Source organism: Podarcis vaucheri (genome assembly GCF_965113315.1).
Source record: "Podarcis vaucheri genome assembly, chromosome: 1".
NCBI lineage: Eukaryota > Metazoa > Chordata > Lepidosauria > Squamata > Lacertidae > Podarcis > Podarcis vaucheri.
In genome coordinates, this window is record NC_138759.1 from 9,610,451 (window position 1) to 9,631,178 (window position 20,728).

Sequence of the window (20,728 nt, forward strand, 5' to 3'; positions counted from 1 at the left end):
ATGGGATGGTTGACAGCTATGCAAGTACTTGCACAACTGTCAGGCGTCAGGGAATCCGATCCCCCCCACAGCAGGCTGCCAGAACAGATAAACAAGAAAAGCTCTTACCAAAGTCTTTTATTCAGTATTCACAGAGAGCGGCTTAGAAAGGCAGCCTCTTGGAGTAATGGCGTTGTTCAGAGTAATCTTCACCCCACTTCCCTTCCCGTAGCTGCTTAGGGCAACTTGCCTCTGCTCTTTGCTCTCCTACTTTCAATGCTCGCCAGGTTCTGAATCGAAATTATCCAACACCCCTTGCAAATCAGGCTTGTTATCAAAATGTACAGACTTTCAGTTGTTTGCAATGAACAAATCAAACAAAAGCAATTGAATTAGCTCAACACAATGGATGCTTCAAATGGTTTCAGCTGAAAATCGCAACCCAGGTGCCAGTCAAAAACTTTCCTCTGTCACCGGGCCATTGGTCTTTAACTAGCTGTGGGTTTTTAGAAGTGGGCGGGATGTTTTTAACGTACTTCTTTTTCCAGTTGGTTTTAATGTGGGGTTTTTTTATCTGTCAGGTTGGTTTTTTTTGTAATTCGCTATGGATTCTGCTGGGCAAGATAAGCAAATGTAAATCATCATCATCAGGATCAGGGCAGGGCCTTATCAACAGTGGCACCATGGCTGTGGAACATCCTCCCTGGGGGATGTTTGTTCCGTCCACCCTCTGCTGATCTTTAGATGCTGGAGATGCTTTAGATGCTTTGGTAGGGTGCCCCTGTTCCCTGCAGTTTTCTGTTGCTTTCATTTCTCTGTGCCTGTCTTCTTTTTGTTTATTATTATTTTCTAATATTTCCAACATGTTGTTAACCACCTTGTATATCTTTAGAAACCAGAAGACAGGGCACCAGTATATCCATTAGTAAGTAAAGACTCATCAGTGGACTCCCAGGGTTTTTAGTGCTGATTTTTTTGCTATCTCTTCCTGTGTTGTTCACCTAAGCTGTGCAAGAACGACCAGTACTGAAAGACGGAAGGTGTCTCATAGAACTAGCCAAAAAATAGCTGGCGGGGAATAGATGCTCTTTGTTTTCCCCTCCTCTTTCCTCTGTTGTTTGCTTTGGAAAGATCACGTTTTAAGCACATGGAAGTACTTCACACTTTGGATAAATGCTGACTTCCTACATGCTTTTTGACGGAACAGCACATCATCCGTGCAATGCAAGCACATTTAATAGATTATCTCAATATAACTTCTCATTTCTGCTGTCTGGGGTTTTTTTTTGTTTTTTTAAAAGACGAAGTCTATTGCATTCCTTCTTTTGTTAACCGTGTTTTTTTTGACCATGTGCTGAATAAATCACGGAGGGCCGAAAAACGAAATAAAACCTTGCACTATATAAATATAATGGAAAGATGCATTTTGAGTGGTAACTTTTACTGCTCTAGAATGTTGGTAATAAACTTTTAATATTCAAAGTGAAATGGCTGAGAAAAGAAACTTGGATGAAGTTTTAATGGCTGGCAAATGTTGGTGGCCATGAGATCAGATCCCACTGCTTTTAAGCATTTCTTTATTTAAATATATAAAAACGGCGCTTTCCTAGAAAACGTAGCAAGGCAGTGTTCGCCATAGAAAACCATAGCCTTACAACAATAGCCTTACAAAAATAGCATCAGTGAAGACTTCAATAAACCGATTGGAAAAAAAGAATTCTAGTTGCGAAGGCCTGCCTGAACAGTGCAGTTTTCAAAAGATGCCTGAGAGAAAGCAGGGATGTCTCCCTCTGGACTTCTACTGGCAAGGAGTTCCACGGGTCTTGAAAACAGCCTGCTATTGACTTCAATAGAACCGATTGGTTTCAAACCTCATTCCGTCACAGGGGCATTTTCCAGGATAGCTACAGCTGGTGAGGAAGGGGGCAACCTGTAAGAACATTGGCAACTTTGGCAAGGAGCGCCGTTTGCTTGCAGCTCAGCTTAAACAGTATTTTGTGTGATTTGTTGCAGGTTTTTTTGTATTTCTTAAAAACGAGTCATGCAGCTGGGAGAAGGGCTGCAGCTCTTTGGTAGAGTGTCTGCTTTTCATTGGGAGCAGCTGCTTTGAACGTAGGCGCTCGCAGATTCAGTCCCCAGGAACCTTTGGGTAGGACTGGGAAGGGCTCCTGGTATGAAACTCTGGAGGGCCGCTACCAGTCAGGGTGAACAATATTGAGTTAGACGCACTAAGGGGCTGTAGCCTCCTCTGTTCCCCTTGAAGTGTAAGTCGCAAGGTCTTACAGGCATGTGGCTGCTGTATGCTCTAAAATACCGTATTTTTCGCTATATAGGACACACTTTTCCCCCTCCAAAAATTAAGGGGAAATGTGTGTGTGTCCTATAGAGCGAATGCAGGATGCGCGGCTAAACCCAAAGCCAGAACAGGGAGATGGAGTGCTGCACAGTGCTCCATCTCACTGTTCTAGCTTGGGGTTAGCTGCACAAAGCCTCTGCACGGCAGCGGGGTGAAGGCATCCCGCTGCCCTGCAGAGGCTATAAAGGCCGTCCCCGAAGCCAGAACAGTGAGATGGAGTGCTGCGGAGCGCTCCGTCTCGCTGTTCTAGCTTGGGGATGCCTGCGCAAAGCCTCCGCAGGGCAGCGGGGTGCCTTCACCCCGCTGCTCTGCAGAGGCTTCAAAGGCTGCGCTCCGAGGGCTTCAGGCAGCTATCCACAAGCCTTCCGAGCGCAGCAGGAGTTCCCACTGCGCTCGGAAGGCTTGCAGATAGCCGCCTGAAGCCTGGAGAGCAAGAGGGGTCGGTGCACACCGATCCCTCTTTCTCTCCAGGCTTCGCTTCGCTGGAGAGGCGCTGCACATTTCCCCCTCTCTGCGCAGTGCCCCTTCAGCGAAGCAGGAGGAGAAATGGAAGGGGCTCCGTTTCTCCTGCTGCTTCGCTGAAGGGGCGCTGAGCAGAGAGGGGGAGGATTCCCCCCCCCGTTCTCCACCTCCTATGGTCCGGTGTGTCCTATGGTCTGGTGTGTCCTATAGAGCGAAAAATACGATAGTTTGGAAAGAGACAGTCCTTGAGGCATTGCGGTCCTGAGCCGTTGGCATCCATCTGCCCTGAGAGACAGTGGAGTACACTTCCAGGGGTGAAGTCTAACCACTGCGTTAGCAGCATCAAAGTGACCTCCCTGGGTCACAAGCCAGGGCAGTGTTTATGGAAGTCCTGGGCTGCCCAGACCACAAGACTGGTCTGTGTAGGGTTTACTGCTTATAATAATAATAATTTTCTTTTAATTATATCCCGCCCTCCCCAGCTGAAGCTGGGCTCAGAGTGGCTAACAACAGTAAACAACAGTAAAAGTAACTGGCCGAAGGCCTGGTGGAACAGCTCTGTCTTGCAGGCCCTGCGGAAAGATGTCAAGTCCCACAGGGCCCTATTCTCTTGTGACAGAGCATTTCACCAGATCGGGGCCACAGCCAAAAAAGCCCTGGCTCTGGTTGAGGCCAGCCTAACCTCTCTGTTGCCCGGGACCTCCAAGATGTTTTTGTTTGAAGACCATAGCTTAGCCTTTAACTCCTTAGTTATCCAGCAAGGCAGCAGAGGTTTGGGATAAGAGGTTTTGACCTTTGGACCCGCTGTTGGGTCCAATCCAGTAGAGCCTGTCTTCGCATGCAGAGTAAGTCCTAACACACCAAGGGGTTGAGACCCATTGGCTACCCTCACCTGCTTTTGCCACCCAGTCGAAGTTGTTTCCGGGGTGTGGCTGCTGACAGCTTCTAGGAGCCACAGGTGAGAGCTGAGTGCAGGGTGGAGACCAAAGGTGGACAAGCTACTCCAGAAGGAGCATGACGTGTGTCCCCCACCAGAGCTGCTCTTCCTCCTGTGGGGAACTAAAGAAGAGTGAATTTATTTAGGTGCCCATTGCATGTTTGGGAATTGGCCTTAATCAGGTGCAGTACAGTGGTACCTCTGGGCCAGTATATCTGGCCTCGGTTCAGTATACCTGAAGGAGCGTCTCCACCCCCATCGTTCTGCCCGGACACTTAGGTCCAGCGCCAAGGGCCTTCTGGTGGTTCCCTCACTCCGATAAGCCAAGTTACAGGGAACCAGGCAGAGGGCCTTCTCGGTAGTGGCACCTGCGCTGTGGAACACCCTCCCACAAAGAGGGTGGGTGTCAAAGAGAAGAACAACTACCAGACTTTTAGAAGACATTGGAAGGCAGCCCTGTTTAGGGAAGCTTTTAATGTTTGATGCATTATTGTATTTTAATATTTTGTTGGGAAGCCCAGCCACATGGGTGGGGTATAAATATATCATCATCATCATCTGGTTGCCACTGCCTCTGGTTGCATATGCTGCGGGTTACAAGCTCCGGTAACCGGTAGCCGCTCCCGGTTGTGAACTTTGCCCCGGGATGTGAGCGGAAATTGTGCGCTGGAAGCGCATGCGCAGCGGGAGGCACGGTTTCACTAATGGTGCCTCAGGTTATGAGCGGTTTTTGGTTACACACGGACCTTCGGAAGGGATTCTGTTCGTAACCAGAGGTACCACTGTACAAGCGTTGAGTGCCTGCCTGCATGTGTTGTGGTGAAAAGGGTTTTTGCATCAAAGAGACAATGAACTAAAGTGAGGAAGATGTCCTAGTGATGGTTTGCATGAAGGGTATTTGCTCAGGTGCTCAGGGGCGGAGAAGAGATTATTGTTCCCTGCAACCATTGTCCGACATCAAACGCTGGCATCCCCGATTTGCACCCAGGACAGGTTTGGGAGGTCCGTGAAGACAAAACTGAGGCAAATTCACTCACCCGATGGTTACTCTTGAAAGAAACATCCCTGTTTGTTTAAAGGGATAAGAATATTCAGCCTTTGAAAGGTTTAATGGCTTATCTTTGTTTTATTGTATCAGCTCTTATTTCCTCTCAGATAATTAACCCAGCTAATCCAATTTCAAAGTATACCATTACAGACCCTTTGCAAATCCTTTACCTGTAAATAAAACTTTTAGTATTTTAATGGGACATGAGAACACTTGCTGTAGTTTGTAACACATTGGGGTGTGTGTGTGTGTGTGTGTGTGTGTTTGAATCTGCAGGAGGTGCGAGTCTGTCTGTCTCTGTTTATGATGATGAGGGCTAGAAATATGTGTTTCAACTCTAATGAAGCCCAGCTAAGAGGTGCACCTGTGTTTGTTAATTTCACAGGTAAATAAATGGACAGCTTATTTTCCACATTATACAGTGGAGCCTTGGGTTAAGAACTTAATTCATTCTGGAGGTCCATTCTTAACCTGAAACTGTTCTTAACCTGAAGCACCACTTTAACTAATGGGGTCTTCCGCTGCCACTGCGCCACCACTGCACGATTTCTGTTCTCATCCTGAAGCAAAGTTCTTAACCAGAGGTAATATTTCTGGGTTAGCGAAGTCTGTAAGCTGAAGTGTATGTAACCTGAAGCATATGTAACCCGAGGTACCACTGTATACGTTTTATTTCAGCTCGGACATACTTCAGGTGGCGGTATTTCATACAGTCAGCTAAGGTTCACCAGGTAATCTCCATGTATGTATGGAGCCCCTCAGTATCTTAATTCCAGAGTTGCAGGTTCAATCCCCACACGGGGGCAAAAGCTTCCTGCATTGCAGGGGGTTGGACTAGATGACCCCTGTGGTCCCTTCCAACTCAACAGTTCTATGATTCTATGAACATTTCGCTGTGAGTTCCTCTCCATTTCACCATCGGCCAATTTCTAAAATGGCCGCCCTCCAGTATGGGGCCACCCCAGTGTCCCCCCATTGCCTTGCCCCTGCTTCACATCATTGGCTGCTTAGAGGGATTGATCCACAGGAAGGGCTAGACGTGGAAGATGCAGAGTAAAAATAAAGGAAAAAGCCACCTCCTGTCTTGTGCTTTTGTTTTACTAATGAATAGCGATGACCAGTGCGTAAAAATGGGAGGCGAGGGGGTGGGGTGGATTTTGAGACTTCATTTAACAACTAGATGCTGGGTGCGGGTGATGGTGGCTGCTAAGTGCAGGATCCTTTCTGTTCCGACAAAAAATAAATAGAAGTGGATTTGAAGTGGCGGGTTGGAGACAAGGACAGCACACACACTATATTTCTAAAGCACACCATGGCCTCTGAATAATCATGGCAACTGTAGTTGATCCCATACAGGGCTGCAGTTCCCAGGATTTGGGGGAAGTAATGTACTTTAAATGTGCTTTAAATGCCCCAGCTCCAATTTGCAGAGATTTTTCAGTTTTCAGCTAGAATTCAACCTTGCCGAGAGGGCCATGAATTCACTATCCCTGCACTAGGAGAAAAGTATTTCCCCCAGATTCCTCTCTCTCTCTCTCTCTCTCTCTCTCTCTCTCTCTCTCTCTGCAGCTGGGAATGTCCCAATTCTTTATTTTTCAGTTCTATTGGTGCGTTCATGAATTTTCAATTGCCTGTGACAGCCAATGTTGAGGCTGGAAGGGGAGAGAGGGAGAGAGAGGTCAGATAAGGGAATGTCACCTGAATCAACATATTTCAGTTTTGGCAAAGGAGAGTGATTTTTCTGATAAGCTAGTTTGAACCTGAAGTCCCCAGATGAAAATACTCAACCCGGTTGCATTAGCTCCTTTCTGTTTCCTTTCCCTTCTCTTTTCAACAAAGAGATGTTTTGATGGCTGATCGCTTAGAGCTCTGGAGTTAATGTAAAGGATGTAGATGTTTCTGTGATTAAGTTTGATGTAGTTTAGCATGCACGAGCTATGCCCCCCACCAGCCCAACTCCTTCATCTCCTCTCCTCCTGGGTTTGACATACACACATTGCTGGCTCATGCAGTTATGCCTTACTGTTAGTTAATCACCTATGGTAAAAAAAAGTTACCGTACTTTTTGCTCTATAAGACTCACTTTTTCCCTCCTAAAAAGTAAGGGGAAATGTGTGTGTGTCTTATGGGGCGAATGCAGGCTGCGCAGCTATCCCAGAAGCCAGAACAGCAAGAGGGATTGCTGCTTTCACTGCGCAGCGATCCCTCTTGCTGTTCTGGCTTCTGAGATTCAGAATATTTTTTTTCTTGTTTTCCTCCTCCAAAAACTAGGTGCGTCTTGTGGTCTGGTGCGTCTTATAGAGCGAAAAATACGGCAATTATCTTTTGATTTCAGTTTTTTGTTTTAAAGAAGACATTCAGATAGAATGGTGAAATATATTTTTCTTGGCACGTGCATGGTCCTGGATTTGGGGCCATTAACTTTTGGTGGGTTTATCTCTGCCCAGCCTTGAGTCCCAGTTTTCGTGCACCATTTTTGGCAGTAGGTCTGAGTAGCACACACAGCAGATCTGACGAAGGAAGCTGGTCCCCCTAGTGATAAGCTCAGGCAACAGCGTCCTGTGGGTGCTTGTGGTCACACGGACACCTTTGGCCTTGGAGGACAAATGTCAGTATCGACATACCACTTCTGTGGGATTTCTGGATCGACACTTCGAGTGCAAGGGGAGAGACGATGCATATTTAGTTTCCGTTTCGTAGAATTCTGCGAAGCCCTACATTCTGAAACCAAGGATGTCAGACGCTGTTGATACCCTGCAACAGGAGATGCCTCCTGAAAACTGAGTAGCTTGCTCATGGCCATCGCCTCGAATGGTGGGAAAGAAACCCTCTTGTTGTAATGTATTAATTTAGCTGGCAGAATAATTTAGTCATGCTGTTGCTCTGCAGGAACATATGTTTCGTATGCCTTACTGCTTTACCGGCAAGAGACATGCAGCTGTGCATGTGAGTCCTCAACTTACTTTACATGCAGTTTCCGTAAGGCTTAGCGCTTGAGTACTGTTCATGTCACTGGCAATTTATAATGGGAGGCTTCAGAATACGTCTTTCTCGTTCCCCCTTGAGTTTCAGATTTAAAATTCCAGTGCCCAAGGCTGTCAGATGCAGGGAGGGGAACGTTTCCCATCAAAACAGCTGCAGTCCGAACCCTACTAAGCTAGGGCTTACTTCTGAGTAAACCTAGTTAGGCTCGTGCTGTTAATGATTCCTGAGCGCTCATGTTTAATCACATTAAAGTGCATTGTTTTAGGGGAATCTGATGCTGTTTGAGCATGGAAATATACTTCAGATAAACAGCTGAATGGTTTGCTGAATCCCCCGAGTCCAGTTACAGGAAATACTAATTTATTAATAAAAGGCCCTTCCAATACTTGCAGGCACCGTCTCGTGTGATCTCTCTGCATCCATAATGACATTAAAGCCTGGCATTTGAAACACAGCAGCAAAAGATCTTTCATAAATCACCAAAGATCCTGTGGATTTAGCCATTGGAAATGCTAAAAGGGATTAACCGTTTGTACGCATTTTGGAGTCCTAACTCAGGTATAAAATAAAAATGGAAAACTCTTTCTTCTCATCTATACCGCTTCAAAACTGGTACGGTCTCATCTGATAAAAAAAGAGTCAGTTTTGCAGTGCTTCAGACCTCACTTCTCTGTGATGGTTTGACGGTTCCGCTGAAAAGGTGTAGCAGTGAAATAAAACAGCGCACATCCACAAAATGTTGAGAATCTAAATGACTCCACTGTGGCACAGGTTGTCATTGAACAAACACAATACTAGACAGAAGTGGGGAGCCTCCAGTCCAGGCGCCAAATGTGGCCCCTTGGAGCCTCTATCTGGCCCTCAGGATTCTCCTTACTCAGTACGCCCCTCTCCGCAGGCCATGCCCATTGTGGGCCCTCTATGAATGTCCTTGCGTGGCTGAAACGTCTCCTTGAACTCTGCGAATGCCTTTTGCTTGCATGGATGGAGGCTAGGGACACGGGTGTGTGAATCTCTGTAGAAAGCAGACGCGGGTGGCGCTGTGGTCTAAACCACAGCGCCTAGGACTTGCTGATCAGAAGGTTGGCGGTTTAAATCCCTACAATGGGGTGAGCTCCCGTTGCTCGGTCCCTGCTTCTGCCAACCTAGCGGTTCGAAAGCACGTCAAAGTGCAAGTAGATAAATAGGTACCACTGCAGCGGAAAGGTAAACGGCATTTCCGTGCGCTGCTCTGGTTCACCAGAAGCGGCTTAGTCATGCTGGCCACATGACCCGGAAGCTGTATGCCAGCTCCCTCGGCCAATAAAGTGAGATGAGCGCCGCAACCCCAGAGTCAGCCACGACTGGACCTAACGGTCAGGGGTCCCTTTACCCTTTACCTTTATGGAGGCTAGGGACACGGGTGTGTGAATCTCTGTAGAAAGCAGCCCACCACACAAAGGTAAAATTCACCTCTGTGGCTCTGCCCACTTTTGCCTTTAGCCCCGCCCACTGCTGGGATGTGGCCTTCAGGCTGAAAAGCCCCCCCCCCCATTAAGATGATAAGGGGTGAACCATTGGGTGCTTTTTAAAGAATTGTTCATACCCCCAGGAAGCTTTCCATTGAAAAAGTGGATGAACAAAAGTATTGGGGGACCCCCCTGGAAATTACTTAGGGGGCTCATTGCATATCCTAACCACTACCCTGGGGATATTTATACCCATGTTGATACAGGTTTTTTTAAAAAAAATGTTTAATTGGAGCAAATACGTCTCATTTTTAAAAATCTGAATTTATTGGGCTCTCTTTGACCCCCAGCATCAGATAAGTAAAAGTGGGTTAAAAAAAAAAAGGCGTAGGAAGGTTAAACTTGACTCGTACGTGGAAGACGCATGTTGTACAATAACGCCCCTTCGTTCCCCTTTCATAATAAATCTTAAGGGAATATTCGTCTGAAGGGCAAGATGCCAGAAAGAACAGGTTCGACTTGTCTGCGAGGATTTACACCACAGTAGTACGCACAACTGTTTTTTCAGAGGTCGTTGGGAAGGTCATGGAGCTAGCTTGCGTTACTGAATGAGAGCAGCTTTATGGCAGCCGGGGGGGGGGGGCGGGGGTTATGTTTAAAACCTGGTGTGAAAATGGAGATGGAAGCAGGTCAGATTTACTTGTTGGGGAAAAAAAGTTATCCATAGTTTTGCTTTTGCAAAGTTATCCATAGTTTTGCTTTTCCCTTCTGATCCATGGAGTGGATCCCATTTACAACTACTGCACTTTTTAATTCCCCAAGCTGGTTTCGTGACCACGTATATATGGCAACTGAAATGGCCCAAGGAGCTGGGAGGAAAGGCCGGAGCCAGAGTTTCCCCGAAACGGAGATCATGGTTTTTAAAGTACCTCACCTGCAAAACGGCTTACCTCTTTTGTTCTCGTCTGAGTCACTGGGGTGGGCAGCACCTTCCCGGCAAGCGATTATTCTGCATCTTTGCCCTGGGTGCGATTAGATCATTCAATTACACCTGGTGCAAAGATGCGGCAAAAATGCCCACCCTCTGCTCATGCAGAGTTGCAGTGGGCAGCCTCCTCTGCGGATATGTACTTAGGTTTCATTACCCTCATCCTCAATTTCTTGCAGCATAAATGCAATTTTTGGAACACTTGGCTTGGGAATTTTGTTGCTGTTGTTTAGTCGTTTAGTCGTGTCCGACTCTTTGTGACCCCCTGGACCAGAGCACGCCAGGCACTCCTGTCTTCCACTGCCTTCCGCAGCTTGGTCAAACTCATGCTGGTCGCTTCGAGAACACTATCCAACCATCTCGTCCTCTGTCATCTCCTTCTCCTTGTGCCCTCCATCTTTCCCAACATCAGGGTCTTTTCCAGGGAATCTTCTCTTCTCATGAGGTGGCCAAAGTATTGGAGCCTCAGCTTCAGGATCTGTCCTTCCAGTGAGCACTCAGGGCTGATTTCCTTCAGAATGGAGAGGTTTGCTCTTCTTGCAGTCCATGGGACTCTCAAGAGTCTCCTCCAGCACCATAATTCAAAAGCATCAATTCTTCGGCGATCAGCCTTCTGTGTGTATCTGAAGAAGTGTGCATGCACAGGAAAGCTCATACCAAGAACTAACTTAGTTGGTCTTTTAGGTGCTACTGGAAGGAATTTTTTTATTCTGCTTTTTAAGATGCTGTCAAGGTTTGTCATTGCTTTTCTCCCAAGAAGCAGACGTCTTTTTGGGAGACAAGCAATGACTGACTACTAAAGCATTTGGGGCTTTTAGTTTAAAAAGATACTGGCCATTATAAGACAGGAACACATAAAGAGCCCTGTTGGATCAGGCCAAAGGCCAATCTAAACCAGCTTCTTGTTCTCACAGTGGCCAGCCAGATCATTTGGGAGCCTGCTAGCAGGAACTGAGTGCAAGAGCTGTCCCTCCATTTGTGATTCCTAACTGGTGTTCAGGTGCCTGTTTCCTCGGACAGTAAACATAGAGCCTAGTCATTGTGGCTAGTAGCCATTGATCACCTTGTTTCCTCGAACTTGTCTCATCTTCTTTTAAAGCTATCCGAGCCATCTTATGGGAGCGGATTCCATAATTTAACTCCACGAGGAAGTATTTTATTTTCTCTGTTCTGAATCTTCCAGTGTTCAGCTTCATTGAATGACTTCAAGTTCTAGTTTGATGAAAGAGGGGAATAAATTTTTATCTACCCAATTTCTCTACGCCATGCATAATCTTACTCACCTCTCTCTTACCTCCTCTTACTCTTTCTCAACCCTTTCCTTGTTTTGAGATGAAATGACCAGAACTAAGCACTCTTCCCTATCCTGGTCTTCCCTGTCCTGGAATTTGCCTTTCTCACAGCTGCCACTGGGTCAGCATCTTTATCAAGCTATCCACTGAGACCCGGCAGTCTTGTTCCTGGTCAGTCCCTGCCAGTTCAGAGCCTATTAGTGCATATACCGGTATGTGAAATTAGTTTTTTTTGCCCCAGTGTGCATCACTTTAAACTTATCAAAAACTTTTTGGAAGTCTATATATGCAGTGTCTATATATCTATATCTATATCTATATCTATATCTATATCTATATCTATATCTATATCTATATCTATATCTATCTATATCTATATCATCTAATCTATATCTATATCTGCTTGTTGACATTCTTAAAGACGCTGCACTGGTTGTGCTTCAGCAAGATTTGCTGTTCAATATGCTTGGTTTCCTTAACAATCCTTTCCCACCACTGTTCCTGGAAGAGACATTAAGGTGAAACATTCTGTAATTTCCAGAATCACCTTAGACTCCCTTCTGGGGAAAAAAAAGTTCAAGTGCAGGGATCTGCCCCTCCATCTTCTCCTGTGAGGTAAAGGTAAAGGGACCCTGACCATTAGGTCCAGTCGTGGCTGACTCTGGGGTTGCGGCGCTCATCTCGCTTTATTGGCTGAGGGAACCGGCGTACAGCTTCCGGGTCATGTGGCCAACATGACTAAGCCGCTTCTGGCGAACCAGAGCAGCGCATGGAAACGCCGTTTACCTTCCCGCCGGAGCGGTATCTATTTATCTACATGCACTTTGACGTGCATTCGAACTGGTAGGTTGGCACGAGCATGGAACGAGCAACAGGAGCTCACCCCGTCGCGGGGAGTCGAACCGCCGACCTTCTGATCGGCAATCCTAGGCTCTGTGGTTTAACCCACAGCGCCACCCGCGTCCCTCTCTGTGAAGACAGATGCAAATAATTCATTCAGCTTCTCTGTAGTCACCTTTTCCTCCGTTAGCGCACCTTTGACTCCCTTATCATCCGAAGGTCCAGCGGCTTCCCTTGCCGACCTTAGGAACGCTCCAAAGTGCGTCCCTCCCCTCGCCATATATTACAAGGGCGTAGGGTCACCCAGTGAAGTTGATTTGGCGATAGGTTCACTACTTCTTCACACTTAGCTGACTTGATTACTTAATTTGAGCTAGATGGGCTGCGATCTCGGCCAACACCACGATTCTTATCTTCTTGTAAAAATAGACCCTGGAGATTCATTTCTCCCCCCACCCTCCTCAGCAGTTTACTATATATTATCTTTGGCTGATATTACAGCAACGTTTCTGAAATGGAAAAAGGAAAGCAAAAGGTGGGCTCCGGGCTCCCCCCTCCCCCCCACCTCACGGACTGCTGTGCTTTCTATTCCTTAAAAAGAAGAGGGGATTGCTTCTAACTGCACATGGCCAAGGGGGGGCGGCGGGGCGAGTTTGGTGGGGAGATTACTTAGCAAACTCCGGAATGCGCTCCGGCAGATGCTCCTGAGTGGCATCAGCATGTGTGGCGGCAACTGGTGGAAAGAGGGTGCTTCTTCCGGGGCGGCTATTTCCAAAAAGGCTTAAGGCTTCAGAGGTGTGTTAAGTCTTCCAAGCGGATCTGTGCTAATTGCTTCAAAGCAGTGTGTTCGTTAGCGTAGGGAACTTTCTTTTTAAAGTTTTACGGAGTAAGCTCGGCGTGATGAGAAGATTAAAAAAAATAATTGGACTTCCACATGCTGTATAAAAATAAGACCCACTAATGGAAAAGAAGAACTTGCCCCCAATCCAGCAAGGGAGAAGTGTGTGTGTGTGTGTGTGTGTGTGGATTATACAGGTGCAAAGGGAGATCCGGATACTCACTGAACTTCCTGTATATTTTGTTTTATATACATACCCACCTGGAGTGCGCATCTAGTTCAGGGTTTCCCAAACTTTGGTCTCCAGCCATTTTAGGACTGCAATTCCCATCATCCCCGACCGCTGGTCCTGCTTGCTAGAGATGATGGGAGTTGTAGTCCAAAAACAGCTGGAGGGCCAAGTTTGGGAAACTCTGATCTAGTTGATATATGCAGCTGAAGGTGGATGAGGGCCATTTTATATTATTCACCACTATGCTTCAAACGCATATTGAAATATATGTCTGCGGGGTGCAGAATCTCAATTAAAACCAAAACGATGGGAAATAAGGGATATGGTTTTGGGGGTTGGGGTTGGAAGAGCCCCCAGAACTTCACATGGAGGAGGAAAGTGGGGGTTGTTCTGTCTGGCAAAACTGAGTTGCTTGTGCAGACAGAACATTTATCACAATGTGATGTTGAATCCCACCCATTCTCTCTCTCTATATATATTTTTACTGATGGCAAATGGCCCAGGGCGGGGAAGCAGCCTGAAAACAAATTGTCAGTGTGTAGCTGAACTTACTTGTATTTCTATAGCCTGCCCCACACCAAACGGCCCCAGGGCAAGTTGCAGAAGAAGAAAAAAGTACAATTAGAAACATACAGTGAAAACCACAAAAACAGCCACTATCAGAATAATAGCCCAGCAGCACAGAACTGCAGCGCACAGCAATGTATAGTAATGCAGGGATGTATAAATAGAAAAAACCTGTTTGTTTAAGAGTAATTCCATCAAACCCAGTGGAGTGAACTTCTGCATAGAGCTGCCTAGGATTGGGAATTCTAATCTGGATAGCTGGGAAGAAAAATGAAGCAGGGTGGTCTTAATTTGGGCTGATTTTTCCACAACGTTTTTTGTCTCATGGCTCTCCCAGTCATTAATTCTGACTCCTCCCATTGCCAGCGAGCAGCTCCAAGCAGATTCCTGCTCAAGGGAATGTTGCCCTCTGCAGAGAAAAGGGTACCCGGCACCGTTGAAGGACTTTTAGCATGATCCCCCCCATTGCTTTTTAAACCCTTTACCGTTTGTATGTCTTCACCTTTTAAGATTGTTTGTTTTACGTCTGCTGTTCTGTTTTTTAAAATATAACTTTATTTTTACGGGACTTCAATGTTTTCGTTATTATATATGTTTTGGCTGCCTCGAGGGCCTGATCTGGGATGTAAGGCAGGCTGAAAAATCCTACAAAAAAAAAAGTTGTAAACCTCCGTGTTGATTTATCTTTGTTGCCCTTTGCCAGACTAAGCAGTAATGTTTACATGTGCTGTTTGGAAAATATTTAAATAGGTGGCTCCTAGCCTGATTTTGTGATTTGCTGCGGAAGAGAAAAAGCAGGCTGGCTTTGGGTGTGGAAGCTGCCGCTCCAGTTCCCTGCATCGGATGTGAGTGCAAGGGCCCAGGGCAGTGTGCCTCTGGTTCTAAAGATAATGTGATGGCCACAGAGCCTTTGGCTAAACTTCTGGGTATTCCAAAAGGAGGGTTTGGTCAGGTTTGTCAAGCACTCCCTCCCCTGTCCCACATCTTGGCTTCCTGAAGTCTGCTCCTTCAGACACTTAATTTTTTATTTTAAATTCATTATATCTTTTCTTAAGTTGATTTCTATAAAAAAGAGGTCTCAAAGCGACATATCTTGCATATTATCTTGTTAATATGCAAAGAGATGAATGAAAAGCCAGAAATCTAAGCAATGTACAAAACAACATTCCCAAACTGCTCATCCAGCAACCCCAGAAGAAGAATAAGTCCCACTAGAGGCTGAGTTAATATTTATTTTAAGAATATAGGACGCCACCTTACTGAGTCATACCAATGGTCCACCCAGCTCAGTATTGTCTATGCTGGCAGGAGCTCTCTGGGAATACTAACTGGGATTACAAACTGGGATTACAAACTGGGATTACAAACTGGGATTACAAACTGGGATTACAAACTGAGTCTCCCCCAGCCCCTCCTGAAGATACCAGGAATTGTGCCTTTTGCATTCAAAGCAGATGCTGTGCCACTGAGCTTATGGCCCTTCCCTTTTATAAGTGTAGTTAAAATGTGTTAATTCTTGAGGCAGAATCGATGGGAGCTAAATACGTTCATGGAGCAGTGACAGGCAGCCTTTGCAACAAACCCCAAGCAAACTTTTAGAAGTCCACGAATAACTCTCCTGTTATTATTTGGGCAACCAAAATGGTCAAAGGCCTGGAAACGATGCCTTATGAGGAACGGCTAAGGGAGCTGGGCATGTTTAGCCTGGAGAAGAGGAGGTTAAGGGGTGATATGATAGCCATGTTCAAATATATAAAAGGATGTCACATAGAGGAGGGAGAAAGGTTGTTTTCTGCTGCTCCAGAGAAGCGGACACGGAGCAATGGATCCAAACTACAAGAAAGAAGATTCCACCTAAACATTAGGAAGAACTTCCTGACAGTAAGAGCTGTTTGACAGTGGAATTTGCTGCCAAGGAGTGTGGTGGAGTCTCCTACTTTGGAGGTCTTTAAGCAGGGGCTTGACAACCATATGTCAGGAGTGCTCTGATGGTGTTTCCTGCTTGGCAGGGGGTTGGACTCGATGGCCCTTGTGGTCTCTTCCAACTCTATGATTCTATGATTCTATTTCAGCTGCAAAATTTCATACGCAGAGATTTATCAATCACTTGCTGCGAAGCGAAGTCCAGTGGTTGCGAAGATTTAATGCAACTGCTCGTAGTGCTGTATAAATTTAAGATTACTCGTAAACCTTTGGAAATTCCATGCATAGATAGTAACCTAACTGCTTGCTAACTGATTGATCAGTCATTTATGTTATTTATAACTTGCCATTGGCGTGCAAGCCACTTCGAGGCATTGTGTGTGTGTTTTGTTAAAAATAATCCAATTAAGCCACAAAACCCTTCAACTTGTAAAACTCAGAAGATCTTATCCCCCCCCCCCCTGAACTTTGCTTAAATTAAGTAATAGCTGATCATGGCTTGGATCTGGATTTTTTACTCCCTGGGGAAGGAGCATACCTAAAGTGTGGAGTTTTGCTCAGGGGGCTCTGCTGGTGAGAGAGGGGAGGCAACTTTTGCCAATAGCTCCTTGCATCCTCTGAAAATCTGCTCTGCGGAATTGGAGGACTGACTGTGTGTGTGTGTGTGTGTGTGCGCGCGCACACACACACACACACACAGAGAGAGAGAGAGAGAGAGAGGAGGGACTTGGAAAGGGGAAAACCACTTCCCCTTCCTCTGACAGTGGGCGGCTTTCTGTGGACAGAAGGACCCCTCCATTTGGAGATGGCTACGTTTTGGTTCCAACCCAGTAGTGATACTTTATCTTTTATACAGTTATTTAGTTTAGAGAAATGTGGGACACGGGAGGCGCTGTGGGTTAAACCACAGAGCCTACGGCTTGCTGATCAGAAGGTTAGTGGTTCGAATCCCCGCAACGGGGTGAGCTCCTGTGGCTCGGTCCCTGCTCCGCCAACCTAGCAGTTCAAAAGCACGTCAAAGTGCAAGTAGATAAATAGGTACCACTCTGGCAGGAAGGTAAACAGCATTTCCGTGTGCTGCTCTGGTTTGCTAGAAGCGGCTTAGTCATGCTGGCCACATGACCAGGAAGCTGTACGCCGGCTCCCTCGGCCAATAAAGCGAGACGAGCGCTGCAACCCCAGAGTCGGTCACAACTGGACCTAATGGTCAGGGGTCTCTTTACCTTTACCTTTAGTTTACAGAAATGGCAAGAAAGAGGGAACATGATAAGAGATGTATGTATGTACAACCAGCCCCAACACAACGGGGTTTTGCTTGCAACAGTGACTTGTTTGTTCAAAGTACCATACATGGGTGAATTTCTGTGTCAAAGAAAAATGGGTCCAGAAATGCAAAACAAACAAACAAACAAACACAAACAAACCCCTTGGATTGAAAGCAATTTATACCTAGGGTGCTATATCTTCAAAGTCTTATTTTCCAGGTGCTGTTAGAGGGAGATTACCTTTGGAAGTAGTCTGAGAAGGAGTGTGCAAAAGACAGTTTGCATTGTGTTAATTGATGAAGTATTTATTTACAGAGGTGCTTTACAAGCCATGTCATGAAGGATTACTTGGCTTTTAATAATGCAAATAAGTGTTCTCTGCCTGTTGCATTTCCACGCAAACAGAATTTTCCAAGGCCAGCAGAGAAAATATACATACCGTGCACATGCGTCTACAACAAATGGGATACGAAAAGAAATCACATTGGCTAAATTAGTGCCAGGCTCTGCTGGTTTTAATGTCCGTCACGTGCTGCTCCCCTCAAGGTGGAAGCAGAGCAGTGTGATGCAGAGATGAATCAGTCTGATGTGGAAGTCACCATAGAAGTCAAGGGGCACTGTGACCCACTGTAAGAGGTCTCCTTGATGGTGTGGCCAGAAGTGCATTGTGGAACATTGACCCAATCCCTGAATGTCATCCCTCTGGCCCCAGGTTAAGGTAAAGGTAAAGGGACCCCCGACCATTAGGTCCAGTCGTGACCGACTCTGGGGTTGTGGCGCTCATCTCGCTTTATTGGCCGAGGGAGCTGGCATACAGCTTCCGGGTCATGTGGCCAGCATGACTAAGCTGCTTCTGGCAAACAAGGGCAGCGCACGAAAACGCCGTTTACCTTCCCGCCGGAGCGGTACCTATTTATCTACTTGCACTTTGACATTCTTTCGAACTGCTAGGTTGGCAGGAGCTGGGACCAAACAACGGGAGCTCACCCCGTCGCGGGGATTCGAACCACCGACCTTCTGATCGGCAAGTCCTGGGCTCTGTGGTTTAACCCACAGCGCCACCCGTGTCCTTGGCCCCAGGTTAAGAGGATGCTAAAGGTTTGAAACCTGCTGAGTGCTACTGGTCCAGAGAATCTATCTGAGTGCTTCAGATTTTTGGTGAAAAACGAATGTTTTGTAGTTTAACTTGCACAGTTAATTAAGCTTCAGTACCAACTTCCTGCAGATTCACGATACGGTTTGTTAAAGCGAGAGGCTTCATTTTATGAAGTGGGTGTTTCCCCCCCGTCTCTTTAGATGGAAAGGTGGATACTGATTGATGTTATTGGGTTTATTTCTCAGAAGAGGTACCTTGAAACACAGCAAGGCCATTTGCATCGACTGCCAAGAGCTTAGTGCAGATTTTCCTTTATGGAAATGCCACATAGGACATCGTCAAAGAAAAGAGAACTTCCCTCTATGGCTTCTCTTTTGACTAGCAAATGCCTTTCATTTTGATTCTTAATCATCCTTTTCTTTCTCATGACAGACAGTTTTAAAAAAACAAACCCATTAGGTTAAAAATGTATTACACAGAGCTTAAGGAAACAGCTATGAACTTAGATGAGGTTTTGAAGAAGCCCCAATTTACTCAGCTCTCAACCAATCCTTAGGATGCCACTATTGCCATCACCTGTCACTTGCCTGCCATGCTTGCCTGCTGATGGAACTGGGTGCGTGATAATGGATAATATTGTCATTTATCTGTTTTATATTGGATAATATTGTCATTTATCTGTCCCCTAAGTAGTAGCAGTTGTCAGGACATTGTCCTGTTCGCCTCTGTATAGTTCTATCCGTATTTCAGATATTGTGGTAGATTGCAATATTGGTGATAATGTGAGGTTTAGCTGCTGGTAACATTGCAGTGTTTAGCTGGCGAGTTATTGCAATGTTGAAAACCAGATATCACCCAGCTCTTACACACATTGTGATTCACGATACATTTCCAGCTCAGATATTATGAAACCATTATCACGATGTGAACTTCAAACCGGTTTTGGACGATATATCGATATATCGCTCAGCCCTACTTCCCACAAAACACCCCAAAGCAATTTAACCGTAAATAGGGCATAAAAAACACCCATAAGAAAAACACATAACAAAAACAGTTTCAAATCCAACCAGAGACAGACTGGGATAAGAATCTCCACTTAAAAGCCTTGTTGGAAAAGGAAGGGCTTCACAAGGCGCCCGAGAGACAATAGCGACGGCCCTTGTCTGATATGTAATGGGAGGAATTGTGTGGTTTCCTCTCATCTTAGACCTTTGTGCCTGGCAGATGGGATTCAAAGGAGAATTCAATGGCTCCTTCTGGAACTCCTTCTGGAATTTTTGCTGAAAGCTAAATGAGTGGCTGGTTCCAAGAAACATCCACAAATTCCCTCTTCCCCCTCCTGTCCCTGTCCACATCTGGCACTGCAGTCCAGGAAGTTTCGATGTATTGATGTGAATGGGCTGAAAGATGCTCGATAGCTCCTTGCCGTGTAATCCCGAAACTTGCTCCGCAGCCAAGCAGACGGATATTGCCATATATTATTAAACAGACATTTGCTTTCTTCGGAGACGCTGCAGAAATGGCATCGTTTTGAAAGGAAGCCAGCAGCAACACAGCTCTTCGTTCTTTAGAGAATTTTGGAACGGTTTTTACTTTTCAAAAGTAACGTCCTGCCTCACACCAACAAGAACAAAAAATATCCCCAAATCAACCAAAAGAAGTGGGGAAAGACTGGGGAGAAAATCAAAAACTTTAGGAGACATGTGGCTCTCCTGATTTTGTTGGACTAATTATAATTATAATTTATTATTTGTACTATGCCCATCTGAATGGGTTGTTCCAGCCACTCTTCCAGAATATGTAAAAATATAATTAAATGTTAAATCTTAAAAAGCTTCCCTGTACAGGGATGCCTTCAAATGCTTATTAAATGTTATATAATTACTCATCTCCTTAACATCCACTACCATTGGCCGTGTCAACTGATGGGAGTCAGAGTCCAACAAAGTCTGAGTAAAGACAGGGGAAACATTAAATTTAATTCCAATTTAAAGATGTATCTGTCAAATTTGCATGCTACAAAACTAATTGAGGACCAAAACACACGCACCCTTTGAAATTCCCACTCATCCAAATTTCACGATGCGGTACTCCAACCAAACGATATTTACAAAAATGAATACATTGGGGGACATTGGCATAGAACGAATACATGGGTGAAAATAGCATGCACTATACAAGGAAAAATTGCTTTAAAAGTGTACGTTAAAAAGGTTACTAGGAAAAATTAGTGCTATAGCGCTGAATAATTTTCTGAGGTTAGATGTGATCTTTAGCTGAGATTATTATTTATCCATCGGAAGGATTCCTCTAATGCCATCGTGCAAACTGATTTAAGGGTGTGTGTGTGTAGAGGCACGTGATCTTCAGTTTCTGAGTGTCCTGAAACTTAATTGCTGTTGAATGAAGAACGATTGCTAACTCTTTGGGTTGGCAATCCCTGACAACACCGCTTTTGGTTTTGTTTTT

The 20,728-nt window shown here is 45.6% G+C and overlaps 1 protein-coding gene and 1 long non-coding RNA gene across 2 annotated transcripts in view; one reads left to right on the forward strand and one right to left on the reverse strand.

The window, feature by feature from the left end:
* The window catches only part of LOC309531217, a 140,558-nt gene that overhangs the window by 118,837 nt on the left and 993 nt on the right, over window positions 1-20,728 (reverse strand). The gene's annotated exons all lie outside the window — the stretch shown is intronic.
* Window positions 1-20,728, forward strand: part of MNAT1 (MNAT1 component of CDK activating kinase) — a 150,396-nt gene that overhangs the window by 72,574 nt on the left and 57,094 nt on the right. The gene's annotated exons all lie outside the window — the stretch shown is intronic.